General features: G+C 38.3%; 1 protein-coding gene across 4 annotated transcripts in view; it reads right to left on the reverse strand.

Annotated features, from left to right (window-relative positions):
* il1rapl1a (interleukin 1 receptor accessory protein-like 1a) overlaps positions 1 to 12,492 on the reverse strand; it is a 260,744-nt gene extending 248,252 nt beyond the window's left edge. For 3 of the 4 annotated variants that reach the window (XM_024286881.2, XM_024286882.2, XM_024286879.2), the window contains exon 1: positions 11,822 to 12,492. The gene's annotated coding sequence lies outside the window, so the exon portion shown is untranslated. The remainder of the gene's footprint in view (positions 1 to 11,821) is intronic. The other variant, XM_024286883.2, reaches the window with a different exon arrangement.
* Between the last annotated feature and the right edge of the window lie 8,561 nt (positions 12,493 to 21,053).

The raw sequence follows: 21,053 nt of genomic DNA on the forward strand, positions 1-21,053 counted from the left end.
GCATTTAAAGAAATTAATAATAATGCATCCCATTTGACGGAGAAATGTATTCAAGTTCTGATTTGGAAGAAGCAAGCTTTTGATTGGCCGTCTTTTTGCTTGCATCACATGTACATAACAAGACAAAGATGGTAGAAAAAAACAGAAGAGAAACAGCAGTTTGCCAGAAATTGATCCATTTACATCTTGATTGATTGTATACCTTGGTACATACCTATACCAACATAATTTTGTTCATATCTGTGGTTTGAAATGATACTCCAGTTAGTTTGTCAATTTTCGATACATATTTATTTTTTTCATGCTGTTACTCCCACTGCTTGATCAATTTTTCTATACTCATCTAATTTCTTAAACATCCCAAGTTTACATACACCTTTCTTCGGAATTGGTCGCTTGAACACACATGGCCCAAAAATGGTCATAAAAACTGGCATGAAAACTTTTGCAAAAACTTATATGTTTTCAGGAGTGTCAAGAGCTTTGCATAAACGCCAAAACAGAAGTCCGAAATGTGCGTTTACATAGAGTCTTCATTGGAAATGGTCGCTTGAACGTACATTCAATGGGAGAAGATTTTGAGCCCAAAAACAGTCGTTGAAACCTGTGTAGCTGCGCAAGAACGCAAGAGACTTAAACACAGAACCCCGAAATAGGCGTTAACATAGACCTTTCATTGAAAATAGTCGCCTAAAAGTGCGTTCAATGGGTGCACATTTGGAGTCCAAAAATATTCCTAAAAACCTGCGTAGCTACGCGTGAACATAAAAGATTTTAACATGTATGCCCGAATGTGCGTTAACATAGACCTTGTAAAGAAAATGGTTGCTTGAATGTGCGTTCAATGGACGCACATTCTGAATCTAAAAATCGGTCATAGAAACTCGCATAGCTACGTGCGAACATGAGAGATTTGAACACGGAAGCACAAAATGTGTGTTAACATAGACCTTTTACTAGAAATGGTTACTTGAAACTGAGTTTAATGGTCGCATGTTTTGAGCCTAAAAAACGGTCATAGCGACTTTCATAGATACACGTAAATGCGAGATATTTGAAAGCAGAGGTCCAAATTTGTTCGCATACCAGATGTGTCAAAATCCCGTCCTCAAGGGCCACTGTATCTGCATGATTCCCAGATATCCAAGCCTTACTCATGACTGATTACCTGGTTCAGGTGTGTCCACCCAATTAGAACATGCCAGAGAAAGGGGTGTTGGAAAGCATGCAGGAATGAGACCCTTGAGGGTTGGAGTTTGACACATGTGATATAGACTTGACATTGGAATTGGTCGTACGTATTGAGCCTAAAAATGTTCACAAGATCTTGTGTAGCTACGCGTGGACGTGAGAGATTTGAACATGGAAGTGTAAAATGTATGTTTACACAGACTTCTCATTGGAAATGATCATTTAAACACGCATTCAGTGGCCACATGTTTTAAACTCAAGAAAAGTCATAACAACTTGTGTAGCTAAACTTGAAAGCGGAAGCCCAAAATGTACTTTTACATAGTCTTTTCATGAGAAATGGTCGCTTGATCGCATGTTCAATGGCTGTGTGTTTTGTATGTAGATCTCAAAAAACGATTTTGGAAACTTGTGTCGCGACGGGTAAACATGAGAAATTCAAACATGGAAGCCTGAAATACGTGTTTGCATGGACTTTTCATTAAAAGTGCGAAACTTGAACCCGCGTTGCCAAGGGCAATTTGAACGTAGCTAAAAGCTTAAATCTACAGTAAAGTTCCTTTCAGCTGCTGATCAATTTAGTACATATTTTCTAAGTTCTTATATTTAAAAAAACAGACATGTTTCTTAGAATTTTTACTTTTACTAAAATATATTAAAGGTAAAAATTCAAAATATAATCATAATCCCTCCACATTGACAGTCAATTATCTGTCTATTTCTAAGGAGGGCTTTGGTGTAGTTTCTATTCATTTCAATAGATCAGGACCTTCAAACCTCCAGTTCCGGACAAGGTTTCAAAGCTCTGCTAAATGATTGAAATGTGTCAAAAAATGACTGTTTTTCATATTCAAGATGAAACCAAACAAACACATATTTTAAGATCATCTTAAAACATGTGTTTTTAGGATTTGTCGCAACAGAATTCTTTCGGCACATTGTTTTCTTGAATGAAGTGTCAACAAATCTGTGAATATGACCACAAAATTGTTTGTATGTGACGTCATTACCTTCAATTGCTAATATTAATGCTATTATTTCAACTTTTAGGTTGTTTTCACCACATGACGCATCTTTTTAGCTCACTAACCATGAACAGATCCCATACAAAGCTTCATAGAGTTCACAGATACAGGCTTAAGGACATCTTTCTAGAGAAATGAAAAACTATTGAAACTATAAAAAGAAAATAACACGAATGCACCCCTTTAGTAAGACTATGATTTTAAATAACAGGAGATTACTATCTCACAATTTGAAACAGAAATCTCAACATCTTTTTCCTTCCAGCTGCTTCATTCGGCTCCCCTGGTGGGAATATCGAGGTGTTCCCAGGTCATCCAAAACGTATGACTTCATCAGTGTGTCAGGGGTCTTTGAAGAGGTCTCCTCCCAGCTGGAGATACCAGTCACGCCTTTCCAGGAGAGTCTCCAGCTGGCATTCCTGCCACTTTCCCCAATACCATCCCAACTGGCTCAGTTCAATCCGTAGGAGCAGCAGCTGTTCTCCAAACTCCTCCCAGATGTTGGATTTTAACGGTCTATCTTTAAAAAAAAAGACATCAGCCACCCGGCGGAGAAAGATCTGCCTTATATTGAATAAATCAGAGGAAACTCTTACTAATTTAAAGACCGACTCTGATGAAAATCATGTTTTTGGTGTTTTTAGCAGTTCTTGTGTTTTCTCTGATGATGAAGGACATATACAAGAGCGTCTTCATCGTCCTCGTCCAAACTGGCATCTGGCTTAAACTTGATGTCTGGATAACTCCAGTATTGCTCACCATTTTTGTTATGCCAGTGATATTAGGTTGGGGGTGAGAGGGACTATTAGCTTGCAGGAAAATGTGTACGCATATAGTTCAGGTATGGGGAACAGAGAGAGCGGCAGGATTATGTCACACCATCGGTCTCACAACTCTATAAAAATGTATCCTAAAAAACGATATAGGTTTTTGATTTTGGCTAAAAAATGGCAAAATCATAATTTAAAGACCACTGGGAACCCTTTTACAATGGATCAAAAGATGACCAGAGTGGAACTGAAAGGGAATTAGAAAATATTTAGGATGAGATTAAACAACACAAACATTGTCCCCCATGTACTGTGGCTTCCAAACTATCATGTTTTTAGCAAATCCCGTCACTGGATTAAAAAAAATTACGTCAGCAAAAAAAAAATATTGAACATGGAGCTCTGGACATCAAATAAAAAGAAAAAAAATATCCCCCAATTAATTTTTTTTTGGACTAAATTGGTATTTTTTAAAAACACAAATCAACATTTAGTGGCCACATTGTATTATTTTGTTAGCCAAAATGAGTATTCTTGGTCAGAAATTAGAACTTTGTGCAGACAAATGAATATTTTAGGCTTCAAATTAGCATTTTGTAGTCACAAATTTGCAATTTGAGGACCCAATTTTTTGGGGCATGATCAATAAAAATCTTGATTTTTGTTTCAGTCATTTCAATCCATAAAATTAGTATTTTATTAGTATTTTATGACAACAATTTAGTATTTAGTTCACATAAACTAGCATTTTATGGGCACACATTTGTATTTTGTGGCCAAATTTAATGTTTTGAAGTCACAATTTTGCATTTTGTGGGTATAAATTAGCATTTTGAGAACAAATATTTGTACTTTGTGGGCACTTAAGCATTTTAAAGACACAAATTAGCATTTTATAGACAAATAAGAATCTCGAGAACACAAATTTGAATTGTTTTGGCACAGATTTTTATTTTTTGAAAACCAAGTAGTATTTTTTTAAGTTTTTGGCAACAATTTAGTATTTTGTGCACACTAGTTGGCATCATGTGGGCATACATTTGTATTTTGTGGGCACAAATTAGCATTTTATTTGCATTTTTTGGGCACAAATTCACATCTTGTGGGCTTAAATTTGTATTTTGTGGCATAAGTCATTGTTACTGGTACTAAAATACTAAATTGAGTGCAGAAAATGCTAATTTGTGTGTCACGAATGCTTTTTTGTGCACCCAAAATGTTCGAAGTAAAAGTTGTGATTTTAGACAGACCACCATCCTTTACTCTTAAACTACTGTAACTAACAGTTTGCAAACAGTGAGTAAAAATGTTCTTAATGCAGGAATGTCAGCTGATGACTAAAATCAGAAAACTCTGCATTATTCCAAGTCCTTTAATGACTGACAGGTTACAAAGTTAGATAAAAGGTCGACTTCTGTTCGCTTCCAGGTCTTACTTTGTCTCCCACCTTGGCAGCCATCAAAGTGAAACTAAACAGAGGTGTTAAGCTACATGAAAGGTACCAGAGGTAGAAGTGGAATTTAAAGCAGCCAGGAAGAAGGAGGGCATCAGTGCGGATGGATCTCTGTTGTTTGCTGAGAAGACGATAATGTGGCGGAGTTTATCGCCGAGGAGATGAGGCTGGATGGAGTTCAAGCATCCGTCACCCAGCAGTCGTGTGGTCGCCTCAATCAATGGCTGCACTTTTAATCTTTATTTCCTCAGGAATTCTATTTCTGTTCTGTTATCATATCATTAACCCTTTAACGCCGGAGGTCCAATGTTTATGTTCTTTGATTTACTGCGACTTTTCAACCGTTAACACGATCAACGTAATTCCAGCAGATTCTGGAATTATGTAACTTTTCAGACACATGTGATCTAAGGGGGAGACTCATTAATATGTATTATCAATGTAATTTATTCCAGTGTGGCGAGGCCAGACTAAATGTTTTACATACAATCCCTGGGTCGTAGCTTGCCCACCCCTGGTCAAGTGTGAACACCATATGCTAAACGTGCGTTCAAGAATTTAACACGTTATTGAACGTGCGTCACACTCTGACTCCAAACCAGCAGGCTGCTCGTCATTGTTTCTGACTCACATCTAGAGCAAACAGTCATAGTTTGATTCCATTAAAGTTAAACCTCTTATAAGAGTACGACATAATTGAAAATGTTGAGTGATTTCAGGCCTGGAGGGCATCAAACCTGCACTCAAATGCCATCGTCTTCATTTGGGATAGCGCAGGCCTAATTCAGTGTGGTTGTTTGAAATCATGTTTGTTTTAATTTATTTCTTTTTTTCAATAAAAGTAAAACAACATAATACAACCATTAGTTGCAAAACTCCAATATAAAAAAAGGGACAGAATGAGGAGAAACTTATATTGTCTGCTCCTTTTAACCAGTAAATGAATCGATGAAAAGAGAAACACAAAGCATACTGCTGATGTAGGATACAAGGCGAGAAGATTGGGGGAAAAAAAACAATACTATTATTATCAATCAGGAGCACAGAATGAATACAATACCTCAGGTATAACTATTTTTCATTTCCATAGAACAGATTGGTTAATTGATTAATTATTCAATTTTTAATATAGTTTTTAAAATTTGATATAATTGTGGCTTTTTTATTTTCTATGCTCAGTTTATTCCATGTATTTACTTCATATACTGGTACACGTCACTCTTTGTTAAGGCCCCAATGGGCAGATTTGGCTCAAGTCTAGGGGGAAAACCAAAAATGGGACCACAACAAAAACTGGACACCAGATAGAAAAAAGGAACACAAGGAAACAAAAACTGTGTCCTGAAAAGCAAAAGGAAAAAACAATTAGTGTGCTGGTTAAAACAAAACAAAGGCAATTGGAACCTTGGCAAAACATAAAATAAGTCAGGGAGACTGCTGACCCAGCCATGTCAACCATAGGAGTCCGCAGCTCCCTGCTAATGGCTGCCAGACCAAAACTACCTAAAGAAAACAAATAAACAAAGCCAGCAACTAAGACTACCAAGGTCCAAACTAAAATAACAAAACCCAGAAGCCTAAGACTGCTGAGAAAAATAGGGTAAAAGAGAGCGAAACAAACCAGAACCACACCAACTAAAACCCAGCCTGCTCCTCAACCTGCTCCGCATCCAGCTCCTCACTCTGCTCCTCAACCTGCTCCGCACCCTGCTCCTCACCCTGCTCCTCTGCCGGCTCCTCAGGCAGCTCCGCACCCTACTCCTCTGCCGGCTCCTCAGGCAGCTCCTCAGCCTGCTCCTCAACCTGCTCCTCTGCCTGCTCCTCAGCCTGCTCCTCACCCTGCTCCTCAGGCAGCTCCTCAGCCTGCTCCTCACCCTGCTCCTCTGCCTGCTCCTCAGCCTGCTCCTCAGCCTGCTGCTCTGCTCCCTGCCTGCCTGAGTGAGGCCTCCTTTGTCTTCAATAGCCAGCAGGTGACAATTACGGCCCATTGTGCACACCTGCCAGGTGAGCAGAAGGACTGAATGGAAAAAGGTCTGGTAGTAGCAGTAGGACGTAACACTCTTTTAGAAACATTCTGTGTTTTGGTAAAATGAAAATTTTGTGTCATTTCAAATTAAATTTACTTTTTTTAACGTATCTTTTCATCAGATTAGGAGGAAGGCATTTCATATTTACCCATATTTTCATACATTTAAAAATATTAAAGTTAATAAGATCATAATATTTTATATAATTGTAATTTTATAAATAATGGGTTAGACGGGTCCCTATAATTGTGTGAATGCTTTACAACATTCAAACTATAGTGGTTCTCCTGCTCCTTTCTGTAGATTTTTTGGCACGTACTAACTCAATCACACTTTCAACAATTTCAACAATTGGGGTATCAAAAAATTCAGCTCGTTCAGGACATTACTCCTAGTACTTTTGATATTTTTTAAACTTTACAGTTTTTGAAATACTGAGTAAAATATCCCCCATAGGAAATAAATGAGAAAATGATAAAATCCTTAAAAAAACATTGTGTACTTTGAAACTTGTGAACTTCCGCAAATACTTTTAGCTAAAGACACGAATCAGACTTTAAAATGTTCTGCAATTACTATGTTTTCATGGTAATTTGGAGTTTAGCTAACATTTTGGCTTTATGCTAGCTGTTTTTGACTAATTCAGACATATTTTTAGATTTTTGGCAAATGTGCAGGTTAGCAAAAATGTTAGCATTATGCTAGCTGTTTTTGGCTAATTTAGACATATTTCCAGTTTTTTGTGACTAATTAGGTGTTTTGCTAACATTTTAGCGTTATGCTAGTTGTTATTTATGGCTAATTTGGAGTTAGCTAACATTGTAGCATTATGCTAGTTGTGCTGGTTAATTTAGACATGTTTCCATTTTTTTTTTTTACAAATTTGGCATTTAGCTAATATTTTAGCAAGAATGCAGCCTCAGCATTTTCAGCTAACTGCTCTAGTATCTTTGGTAGCCACATTCAGCTTACAGAATTCACATTTGCATTATCGCAGGTAATGCTATACTATATGTACTTACTTCTTGTGGTAATGCTTTTTTGTAATAAGTACAGTGGATTAGTATAAATTTTATAAGTTGTAATACAAAATTCTACACAACAGTTCAGTTATGGCATAGTCAAAGAATTATATAATAGATACAGGCAATAATTTTCTATGGACCATTTTACTTCCTGTAATAGTGCAATTGCTTTTGCTAGTTTGGATTTGACATCATTGATTTGTGATCTCCACAATATTTATTTTTTCTTCTTCTATGATAACTCCTAAATTTTTAATTATTTTGCTATTTTGATATTTATACTACCTATGTTTAATGTAACTGTATCATTTTTATTTATATTACAAATATCGTAAAAGACAATTTATCGCCATTAATGTCCGTCAAACCATAATTTAATCTTTTTTAAACTCAGTCTGCACCACCTCCATTAATAATCTCTCCTATACAATAAAAGGTTGTGTCATCTGCAAATAAAATGCAATTTAATATTTTTAAATAATGAGTTGATATCACTTATAGAGATATGAAATAATTGAGGGCCAAGGACTGACCCTTGTGGCACACCACAAGTAATTTTGCTTTTTTTTTAATTACAGCTTTTTTGACAATCCATTTGATGAGGAAAAAGTTCAGCTCCAAAACGCCTTGGAATGTATCTTCATGTAAAAACACAAAGCATGTGTGTGTGTGCACACAAATGGCTCCAACTCTGTGATCTTTTGCTCTCAGAAGCTTCATTGTATAACAAGACAAGCTAAAAGCTTCTACCACTTGATCCAACTACCCTATCATGTGATTTACAATCTATTACGTACGTTAATGTAACGTACACCTCATTATGTAAATGAAGATTTGGAAACTTGGAGCCAGAATGCTTTGAATCAATCTTCAGCTCCTACATCAAAATGATTATCTCCAAACAAACAATGTTTAATTGACTGCATGGCTCTGTGGCTTTCTCCATCTGGACGATTGTGTGTGACAGCTTCCCCTTAAATTACTAATATCAATCTGCCACAGCGGGGGAACTCAGCTGTCAGCGGCCCCATGGGGGTCCATGTCACAGCAGCCAGCCTTCAAAACAAAGCCATCAAAAAGCTCTCGTCACCTGATCGCACTTCCAGTAAATTCACTTTCAAAAAGGCTAAAATAACAACCAAAAGGAGAGCTGAAAGTAAAGGGGTCAGTTGTGCTTGGCTCCGCCCCCTAATCTCCCCCTACAGCAGGGACTGACAGACGTTAGCACCGAGGGCTCCCAATCTGCTCCCCTGATCAGTGGGAGTCTGCCTAAGCGTATTCTCCCTCCTCTTGACCGGCTGTTTGCCCCCGGCGAAACCGTCACTTGCGCTCCATCCAGCCGCTTATTGACAATCTTCACCACAGGATCGCGTTTTGCTCCTTTAGAAAGCTTCTGTGTTGCAGCCTAATTCAATCAATGATGACAGCAGTGCAGGTATCCAGCAGAAGATCAGAGTCCTTCAGCGTTGCTGCTACAACAAAAAAAAACCCTTTATGTAAACACAGAGGATCACTCCAAAACCAGGCAACGGTAATCACAGAAAAGCTGCGTAGTCAATTATTAGATTCACAGTTGCTGTCATAACTCCCCCGGAGTTAATTTGATTTCCTCTCAGGCTGTATATATCAGTTCCCCAACTGTGTTTATAGCAGACATGGTGTGCACCCCTCCGCACTGCAGAGCGCCGTGTGTTTAGCCCTGTAGACTTCACAATGAAATTACAGCATGAGGAATGCTTTCAATTGAGCCCGATCATCAGGCATGGGAAGACAGCGTTCAATTCTGGAGAAGCTGTTAAAAGTGCCCTCAGAAGCTTGACCCACATTGGAGTTTTTGAAATACTTCCTTTTACTTTTGTCACAAAACAATTCCTTTTAGCGATTCGATTCAAGATTTGTGTTTGTCGATAAAATTTTGGTTCATCTTGATAAAAAAAAAAACGATCATTGTGACTCAGATAAATACAATTAAATATATGTACAAACACACAAGAATTAATGATATATCTTTTCACATTTTAGTTTGATAAAGTTCAGCCTACTACTGTTTTTCCACATCAAAATTCTCCCACACTGTAGGTCACATGTCTTTGCTGAATTCAAAGACTGTAATTATAGTTTGTCATTTTTGCTGCATCATGCATGTTTTTTACGATGTGATGTCACTTTTTAGTAAAATAAATCTCTCTTAACTCAATTCCAATGGTGTTTCCCAGTAGGGCTGGGAATCGCTGGGTCCCTCACCATACGATAATTAGTCAAAATCATTTCTAATAACTCACATTATATAGAAGAACACTGATTTTTGGGGGGAAAATATATATCGCCATTTATTTATTTAGCTTGAACACAATCATAATAAGCAACTTATAATAGACACTTTTGTTTAAAATTACTTAAATCAGTAATACTGTCTTTGACAAGCATTGACACCAATTGATTTGGAATTATCTGTAAATTTCAGTGTTAACAACAGTAAACATGAGCAGCAGTGACACTACTTAGTGCAAAATTGTTGTAAACAACAGAACAAAAATTGAATAATTCAAGTAGCTGATAATCACATTGGTGCTTACAACAGTCAGTCTGGAAACGCTTGCCCCCCCATCTACCTCCAAAGGAACCTCTCACCAAAGGATGACGACTATAATGGTTTATAGCCTCTTTAAACAAACATAAAAGATCTACACTTGGTGAGAACCCATCGAGAATCAATCGCAGGACTAAATATTGCGATATCGATTTTTTTTTTATCGATTCTACTACCAACTTTCCTCAAACAGATCAATCCAATTGGATTGTAAAAATATAAATCGATTCATCAATTAATTAATTATCATAGATTTTTCTCATATTTCAGTCAAGCAAACTGAATCTAGGACCAAACAAACATCAGATATCCAGCCGGAAGCTGAATGATTGGTTCAAATGTTCAGAGATCGTGGCTCATTACAAATATTCCCACTACAATTAGTGTCACATGCAAATCGGTGTCACACTGAGAGTGGCGCGCGCGCACCCCAACGGTCCTCCAAATATTTGAACGGGGGGAAAACCAATGAGGAGAGAACGTGAGCGGAGAGTTGAACAGAAGGAGCTGAGTGTTTCAGCACCGCGGACAGTTCCCGTCACCTCTGCTCCCGTCCCGAACGTCAGGGCGCCAGAAAATCCCCTGAAGGCTCGTTTTTTTTTTTTTAATTCAGGAAATTCTACGTGAAGTTGTGGCTCACCTCTAACTGGTACGTCGCTCCCTCTGGCATGAATACAGGTCGTCCGAATCTGGTTGAGTTTGGAGCAAAAACGAGAGGTGTTTTTTTTGTGTGTTTTTTTTTTTGTTTTGTTTTTTTGGAGGTGCGCGCGCCTTTACGCTCCCCCAAAGCTGTCCTATCCTTCCACTGTAGTGTCGGGATTCCTGCGTCATGCCTCGGCATTCAAAGTGGTCCCACCCAATGGGCAGCCTCGTTTGTACAGTACCACACGTGTGCTCCAAAACCTCCCAAACCGGGTCAAGAGTGACGCCGGGATGTACATTTTCCAAAACGGAAGCAGGAATTTTTATTTTATTATTTCATATTATTTAAGGAGGGAAAAGTGGAGTTTGAATGCAGTGACGCACTCTCGCGCGCAATCATTGCAAATTGTCTCAGCGCACGTGACAGGATCAAGGACGAGCTGCAAGTTTGTGGGTGATCTTTTTTATTTATTTATTTATTTTTGCGCGTCTCCTTTGCGCAGCTGAGTGGATCCAAACGCTCCATCCAGACACTTAACACTGACAGAAGCTGCACCCCCTCCTTTAGTTTACGTCTTTATCTAAATCCTCTCCCCAGTGAGCTGCATGTGAGCCCCGCAGCCGGGTGAAGGAGACCGCACTGCAGAGGGCTCAAGAACCTCCGTGATCGAAGCAAAACGCGCCACCAACCCAACTGTACCTCACTAAAACCAATAATAAATGAAGAAAAAAAAGATAGATGTGGGAGAGTAAGGGAGGATGGAGAGAATTTGCGCTCACACTGCGACACATCCTTACTTTAATTATTCATCAAATCATTTCCTGAATGTTTCAATCTTATTTTAATACTGTCTTTTGCTGCAGTGAAGCTAAACTGTTGAGTTTATGTGATTTTAAAAATAAAATCCAGCTGGATGAGGCTATTTTTTGGTCAGAAGTGCCCGACAGAAACGCACTGTCACTGCTGGTTAAATGACCAAAAGAGTGTTTGAAGTGAGGTCCCGCAAACTTTATGGTATGCCACGGAAAAAAGGAGAACAAAATATTAGATAAAGTGGCGTTGTGTCCGCAGGCAGGAGAGGAAGCGAGCTGGCCTACCTTCAAATCGATTCCAAAGCGGTGCGGCGCGGAGTGTCAGTCAGTGGGGAAGGCTTTGGACATCACAACTCCTGATCAATACAGAAAACCAGCTTTCCACGGAGCAGGTGCGAGCACGGGGGAGGCTGTGGCCAGGTTGCCCATTCATCCAAATGGAGGGTTTAAATCCAAACGCAAGGAAGAAAAGAAAGGAGGATTTGTGTTTTTGAGCTGTGGAAAAAAAGTGTGCCAAGCGCGCTCCAGCGCAGACTTTACGCTTGAAATGAAAGCAGATCAACGCAAGAAAAAAATACACTACTGACAGTAAAACGTGATCATGACAAGACGACTTTAAGGAAATGATTTGACCAAAAAAAATATTTGCGGGAGAATTCTCAAATCCTGCTCAGTGATCCTCTCCTGGTGCGCTTGACCATCCAAAACGCACTCGTTAGTGCGATCCCAGCTCCGCCGCGCCGCCGTGGAGATGGGATGGGGGAAGAGGGGTGGGTGGGAGGAAATGTATGAATATAATAGCCAAATCCAATGGGGGGGTTTCCTTCACAGCTCCGCTCTGTAGTTGCGACGCTCACGATGAGAGAAGGGCTCTGCGCGGTCCTAGTGCACCACGCGCTCACGCACAGCCATGCTGCTGCTGCACCTACAGCCCGGCTGCTTCATCGATTAAACAGTGAAATGGGGGGCGGGGTGAGGGGGGGTGTGGGGGTGAGGGGAAGAGAAATTCCGGCAGACATCTATAACTCAACTCATAGCTGTCCAACACACAGGGATGCGCAAAAAGAGGCGCTCGCGCTCTGAGGATGGAGGAGCAAAAACGAAAGGAGTGATGACAAAGTGACTAATGAAAAGGTCTGCTGATCCATACTATCAGTAATAAACAATAGTTTTACAAAACTTAAAAAATACATTTTGTTTTTAAATTATTTTTGACTAGGAGAATTTAGCTTTTTAAAAATATTAAAACATCTGTGGTCATTAAGTGTTCAAAATAAAGGCTTCTGTTTTACTTTCTTGTTTAAAAAACACAATTTAAACATAAAGAAAAGTTATGATGCAGAATGGAAATGTTGAATTAGATCAAGTACTAAAAGGTAATGAAGGCAAACCCAGATAAAAACTGATTTATTTATTTGGTTTTAATTGGATTTTCAAAATTAACAACACAAAAACAAGATAAACAGTGCAGGCTCAGCCTCTAGAAGTTGACCAAATACTTTGAACAAAACAAACTAAGTAAATCAACAAAATAAAATGACATGGCAACCCAGATCAAAAAAGCCCCCTTAACATGTTAGGTATTCCTGTGAAATCAAGTCCAGTAACACTTTTTGCCATCCTTTGACTGTTAGCCCTTTTTTCACTAATCCACTTTCCTTCTTGCTTCAACACATGTTACAGTCTTTTCTTTTCTTTAGACATTATATTTTCACTTGGTAGTCCCAAAATGAGAGACAGGGGATCCAGATCCAGGTGCAGTCCCAATATCTCCAGTACCTCACAAAGAATATCAGACCAATACTTTTGCAACTTTGAGCAAGACTAAAAACAATGTGTCAGAGTTCCCGTTTGTGTTTTGCACTTCAAGCACAAGGGAGAGAGATTAGAGTGATTAGTTTTTGGTATTTTTATCTTGTAGCATTTTTCTAATAATGGTAAATGTTGTTGTTCACCTTTTGGTTTATCCTGTCAGGGGTCGCTACAGTGAATCAGCAATCACTGATTCACACAGGTTGTTTGGCAGTTTTACACCAGAAGCCCTGTGTAAATAGCGTATACTTGTATGGGGTTTTTACCTTCTTCGAAGACCCAAAGTGCTCTACAGTCATAGTCCCATTCACACACTGATGGTGGATCATACCTAACACTGACACCAACCTGTACTGTACCACCAGGACCAATGTGGGGTTCAGTGTCTTGCCCAAGGACTCCTCGACACATGGGCGGGCGATCGAAGCTGCAAGAACCAAGCCACAAGACCAAGTGGGCCTTACATGGTTTCAGAGTGGGAAGAAAATGTGGGGTTTGAGTTTGTCTGCAGTTTCCATGGTGGCTCCAGCTGTTTGCCCTCATTGACTTAAATGGGGATTCAGTGGGTTAGCATGCTACACTAGCCAGCTGCTCGGTGGATAGTGTAGCATGGTAGCAAGCTAGCGAGCTCTGCTGTCCACCAGGCGCCTGGCTAGTGTACTGAGCCTACCCACTGCATGCCCACTTAAGCCAATGTGGGCAAACACATGGGTTGCAACACGGAAACTGTGGACAAACACATTTTCTGCCCACTTTTAAACCACGTGGGGCCCACTTTGGTTTGCTGGCTGGGAAGGACAAATGTATAGAAAATGAAGCTCAAAATCGTGTTTCTGAGTATTTCTCTGTTCAAACTGTTGTGAATCATCAGCAAAAGAAAAAAAGGCGTTTGAAAAAAGCTTTGAAATTAGATCAAAAGACGAGCGGAGTCGGACTTTAGGTTTGATAAAAGTAAAAAAAAATAGGTTTTACTTATTTGTGTGCTCCATATTATGCATGAAATTGACTTTAAAGTGGAAAAATAACACACTTTAAATTTTTGGGAGGATTTGGATGGAGCAGACAAAATCCTGCCAATGTCAGATTTCCTCTGTTTTTGGGTAATAAATGTCTAAAAAATGACGACCCCCCCCCCCCCTTCCCCCCGGAGCTTGTTTCAATGTGTCAAAGTTATTTTTCTTGTTTTTATCAGAAAAAGTCCTGGTATTTCTTTATTTTCTATCACGTTTTCTGTGGTAGAAGAATCTTTCACGGATATTTTACATAAATGTGTAAATTTTTGTTCTTTTACGACCACATGTCCAAGACTAAAGTGAAAATAAAAAACAAAAACTAAATCTTACTATTTTTCTTTATTGATCCACATTCCTGAAACAAACAATAAAGTCTGAAAAATTCACAAGCACTCGGCATTTATTTTGTTAGGTACCCGGAAGAACATCCATCCATCCATCCATCTTCTTGACCGCTTCTTCCCTTTCGGGGTCGCGGGGTTGCCGGAGCCTATCCCGGCTACTGATGGGCGAAGGCGGGGTACACCCTGGACAGGTCGCCAGTCTGTCGCAGGGCCTCAATCACACACACATCCGCTCTCACATTCACACCTAGGGGCAATTTAGAGTCACCAATTAACCTATGAAGCATGTTTTTTGGACGGTGGGAGGAAGCCGGAGTCCCCGGTGAAAACCCACGCATGCACGGGGAGAACATGCAAACTCCACACAGAAAGGTCCCAGCCGGGATTCGAACCGGGGCCTTCTCGCTGTGAGGCGAGAGCGCTAACCACTTGCGCCACCGTGCAGCCCCCCGGAAGAACATTCTAAAGCTAATTGATTCAATAATTTATAGTTTCTTGTTTGTTTTTTATGAAGATATTTTTTTTAACTTCGTCTATATTTACATCAGAAAAAAGAACAACCATATTTTGTTTTGTTTGTTGTTAAAACAATAGTTGCTGATGTGATTTACCAAAGACAATATAACAGATCAACGGACCATCGATGTGAGCAGACCCAGAGAAATCGCAGGATTTTTCTTGTTTGTTTGTTTTTCTTCTACTATATATTACAGCTGAAACCACAGTGCTAAAAATCATCATAAAATGGTGTTGTAGCAGAGAGCAACTCACAGAAATGTCATCCTGTGACATTTGATCACAGCATAAACACCACATGATTCATAATTAAAGCTACAATCCTTCATTTAAAAAGCTTTTTATTCTACTTTTGTCATTTACAAAACAATTACCATTTTATTTTTATGTCTCTCAGACTTTAGTCCATCAAAAGTACTTTCAATGAAGTCATTTAATTTCCTAAAAATCTATTTGCAAGCATGCATAATGATGCATCTTTTAGAAATGTTCATTTTCAGAAGGATGATCATCATTTTTAAACTCAAACGGATCCGGGAATGATTCACCTAAATCCTGGAAGACATTGAAGACTTGATGGAAACGAACAGAATTTATAGGCATCGAACATTTCAAAGAATGTGTTGGAGAAATAGCAGTGTATGCTAAATGAAATGAAAAATGTCTTTCCACGTGTCCCCTAGAGGAAAGAAAATGTAAAAAGAGAGAAGACAGAGCAAGGTGAGGTGATGCAGGCGGTTGAAACTCATCCAATGTTCATGAACATGAATTTTGCAGAATATTGCAGTAGTGCACATGTTAACAGGCTCTCCTCCACAGGATGAGCATGCACACCGCCCGTTCCTATGAATGTGCCTGCAAAACACCGGCGTTGTGTTCAGTTTTGTTTACCATGAAGGAATCCCTTCAGGGGCTCACATAATCAGATGCTGTGAATAGGTGCTGCTGGAATGAGAGGAGTCTCCTGTATTAATGAGGAGAAGTTGGATTCCAGTGTGTTGTGTATTAAAATATACTATTGCAAGGTCCTTTATTTGCCATGAAACAAAAGGCTTCAATCTCTGAAGAGTTTTTATTTATCTGCACTGTATTTCCTCCACTGTAAGGCGACTGTTCAAATTTATGTCATATGAGGTGCCCCAAACTATAATGCACATTAAAAGAGTCAGCGATAAATCTGTCAGTCAGACTTCATCAGCTGTATTCACAGATACTATAAAACTTGTTATAAACATTCTACACACCAGCTAAGGTAAGTATGTTAATGCATTAGCATACTCAGAATATTTGTAACTTCAAATATTGCTTGTAACACAAAAAACAAAAACAAAATCAGACTGATACCGCTAAGAAAAACGTTTATTTGACTTTGCTAACTCCCAACCTTGTTAAGAACATGTTTAGAAGAAAACAGTCCGACACTGCTACACGTAAACAACAATACAAGCATTATCAGCGCTAGTATATTCACAATACAACATGAAAAACAAAAGAGACGTTACAGTGACTACGCTTACTCTCTGCCAAAGTAGTAACACGTTAAATATAAAACAGGCTGCTAAATGTTAGCTGCGTTAGCATATTTACAACACCTGTAACTACCAAACTTTTTAGAAAACACTTAAAAAAAACAGACTGCTTACACTAGCACAAATAGTAATGTGACTATGCTAATTCCTAACCTTTGATAGCAACGCGTAAATAAACACAGTTAGCATGTTAGCCGTGTTAGCATATTACCAATACCTGTAACTCAAAGGTTGGGAGTTACAAGATAGACATTACCTACTTTTGACTACACCAGGGGTCTGCAACCTGCGGCTCCAGAGCCACATGTGTCTCTTCTATCCCTCCATGGTGGCTCTCTGGCTGAAGAAAAAGTAAAATAGTAATTTTCAAAAGTTTGGAGAACAGCTATTATTTCAGCAACATGCTAATATTTTTTGCAAATTTGTTATCTTCTGGGGTTTTTAGGCTAATTTAGAGTTTAGCTTTTATTTTAGCAACAGGCTAACATTTTTTTTTACTAATTAAGTTTACAGTTGACTTTTAGGCCATTTAGGAGTTCAGCTAGTATTTGAGCAACAAACTAGCTTTTTTTTTTGGCTAATTTGGCCTCTAATTACATTTTTTATGGTAATTTGGAGTTTAGCTAATATTTTTGCAATATGCTAACATTTTTTGGCTAATCTGTTATCTCCTGGAGTTTTTAGGCTAATTTAGAGTTTAGCTTTTATTTTAGCAACATGCTAAAATTTTTGGCTGATTTGATTTATAGAGAAGTTCAGCTAGTAATTAGCCAACAAGCTAGCTTTTTCGCTAATTTGGCCTCTACAAAAGTTAAAAGGTAAAAATGTTTTAAAAATCCCATTTTGAGAAATGCTAGGGTTTTTTTTATATTTTTCTTTTTTTTGTGCCAAAAATAGATAATTCACATATATTAAAAAAAAGGTCATGAATGCAAATCCAAGTTTCTTAAAGACTAAAGTAAGACTATGCAGCTCCTTCTAGGTTTTGATCAGTAGTAAAAGAGCCCAAAAGGCTCTTTTACTGTTAAAGGTTGCCGACCCCTGGACTACACATTAGCTACGATAGCGTATTCACAATACCTATAACCAAAACCTTGGCTGCAAGAACCAAAAAAACAGACTAATACTGTTAAAACAAATGCTAGTATGACTACACTACGTACAAATCCTGTTATGAGCTACAAGTATGCCTAAACATCATTAGAGGGGTTATCGGAAAAAGTGAATTCACAATACCTGTAACTCCCAACCTTGTATGCAACACATAAAAAAACCGAATACAGCTAAAACAAACGTCGCTGCGACTGCGCTAACTCACAACTTTGCTAGTGACACATTCAAAGTAAAACAGGCGGGCACTGCTACATGTTAGCTGCGTTTGCATATTCACAATACCTGTAACTCACAAACTTGTTAGAAAACAGTTAAAAAAAAAGAACAGACTTGATACCAGGAAAACAAATATTACTTTGACTATGCAACACGTAAATAAAGAGAGTTCAATGCCGCATGTTAGCAGTGTTAGCATAGTAACAATACCTGTAATTTCTCAAAAGTTGGGAGTGAGGATAGACTGACACTACTTATTTACAATACCTGTATTTCTCAACCATGTTTGCAACACAAAAAATAGATTGATACCGCAAAAAACATATGCTACTGTGACTATGCTGATTCCCAACCTTGTAAGGTACACATTAAAAAGACAACAGTCAGACACGCTATATGTTGGCCTATTTACAATACCTGTTATTCTTTTCCTTGTTTACAACACGGAAAAAATGAACAAAAAAAAAAGAGATATACTGCTAAAACAAATGCTATTGTAAATACGCTAACCTCCAACGTAAACATTTATAAAAAATATCGTCTGACACTAGCACACGTTAGTCATGTTAATATATTTACAATAAAAAAACCTTGTTCTTAAGTTGTTTTGAAATAAAAAATAACAGACAGACATTTTGACAGTGCGCCGTTACCTCTCAAAATCGCTTTTACATCCGTAAAAACAATCAAAGTTCATCCATGTATAAGCACACTGTTGCTGTTGTTTTTTTTTCCTTGGGGAGGAGTGATGGATAACGGCTTTTACGTCCGCCTTATTTTGCGGAACGTACAGTATTTTCCTTAGAGGCTAGAAAGTAAAATCTTGTACTCATCCAGTTCAAATAAGGAAGACAATGGGCCTAAAAAGGATTAGAAAAGGGATCCAGGGAATGAATCATGTCAATTAAAGTCCTTGTGAATGTGCGAGTTATACGGCAGGGTTCAAAGGTCACAATGCTTGTTTGGGGAATATTCTCTGAGTTGTGGTTGTTGAGGTGATCTTAGAGAGCGCAGCAGCACTCTTACAGCTGTCCTTGCAGCAGAGGGGGGCTCTGTTTCCTTTCTTCCTGGTTGTGCCATCTCACAGGACACAGAGTGAATGGCAGAATCCTAGCAGCTATTTTCAAGGTGCTGCTGGTTGTGCAGAATACTCGAGATGAGGCCCTCAGTAGTCGGAAGCATGTTTGATCAATACTATGCTTCTTATTCAGTTGCCTAAGCCTCAGAGCAGCACATGATGCAAACTCAATGAACTGCAGCATGTGAAGGTTTTCAGTGGTTTTTCTGTGGAACATGTAAGTGAAACATACAACACATACATATAAAAATCTAATGTGTGTGTGTGATAGTCTGTCTTGTATGGAATTATCACGTCACATTATCAAATGTTCTGTTTGTGCTACAGCTTAGAAAAAAAACGAGTTTTGTTAACAAAACTCAGAAAAAAAGCCCAAACAGCTGTTTCCTTATTAGGAACATTTTTATTGGACAGAAGTCTAATGAAAAAAAGTTTCTCTATTTGAAGTTAACATTATGGGAGTATGGACAGAAAGTAGACTCATCCAATTTTTGTGTGCATAATTCTTGATTTGTAACTCATGCAATATATTTTGGGTGTAACTGGGTGCACTTGCAGTTCTGTATTTGCATGCATATAATTTACAAACAATACAGAATGTAATTTACATATGCACATCTTAAAATTATAACAGCTTTAAACTAACTACACATACAAATCTTTAAAAAGTATGCACTAATCGCTTGCTACGCACACAAAAACATATTTATGCACAGATCAGATGTGAGACTCTTTTTATGTCTCCAGGATTTGTCCATAAGTGATGCGTTTAAATGCTGCTAGAATGCTGGGTCATCAGAGTTTGCTTTCTTTTGAACTTAGATTGTGAATATTATCAAGTAAAAACTTTATATTATTCCACTTTCTTAAACAGATATGCTCCGATAATTGTTATAACTGTGATGAAGAGGCTGAAGCGTTTGGATCCGTGTGCAAACGGGTATTTACTGTCAAGATAAACAGACAAGGAGCAGGCAGAACGCATACGTCAAACCAGGCAAAAGTCAAAAAACAAGGAGCGAGGGAGGCAGGAGGGAGGACAAGCAGGGGACAAAAACACAGAGAAACAGGCTTAGAAGAACGCTCAGACTGTCATCAATGCTTAACAAGACTTCGCATCGAACAGAGGTCAGAGAGAGCAGAATATATGCTGGATGAATGGTGAATGATTGGAGACAGCCGGTGAAGACATGCAAAAGGAGGCGGTGCATGCTGGGAGTTGTAGTGAGAAGGCAGTAGAAGCAGTCAATACTCTGGCAATAGCTCCCTCTCTTGGTTGGAGGTGGAATTGGCTGGTGGATCTTTGACAGAAAATAGAAATGTGTGAAGGGTTTTTGCTAAGTAGTTGCTAAAGATGCTATTTGCAAAAAGACAATTTTGCTAAAAATCTGTAAATTTTGTTAGAGTATTATGTAAGAGTACTGAAATTTACATAAATTTATGAACAAAATTGTTGTAAAATTACTTAAAAACCCTTAAAATATGCCAATTTTGAAAAAAAATATTAGTGTGTGGTTTAGATATGAGATAAATTCCAAATTAGCCCCCAAAAACCTTAGTAGATCACAGAAAGCTAGCATATTGCATAAATACTAGCTAAACTCCAAAACAGCCTAAAATTAATCAGTAAACTAAATTAGTCAAAAACATTAGATTGTTTTAGCCTGTTGCTTAAACAAAACCTAAACTCTTAAGTAGCCTATAAAACCACAGTAAATAACAAATTAGCCAAAAATGTTAGCACGTTGCTAAAATATTAGCTAAACTCAATTTTTTTCAAATTACTATAAAATATTAAAACATAGCCCATGAATATATTGAAAGGCTTTTTGCTAATCCACTTAAGATTTTTAAATTTGAAGACTTTCTCATTCATTTCCAATGTTAAATACTATA

Source organism: Oryzias melastigma, linkage group LG21 (assembly GCF_002922805.2).
Source record: "Oryzias melastigma strain HK-1 linkage group LG21, ASM292280v2, whole genome shotgun sequence".
NCBI classification, from domain to species: domain Eukaryota; kingdom Metazoa; phylum Chordata; class Actinopteri; order Beloniformes; family Adrianichthyidae; genus Oryzias; species Oryzias melastigma.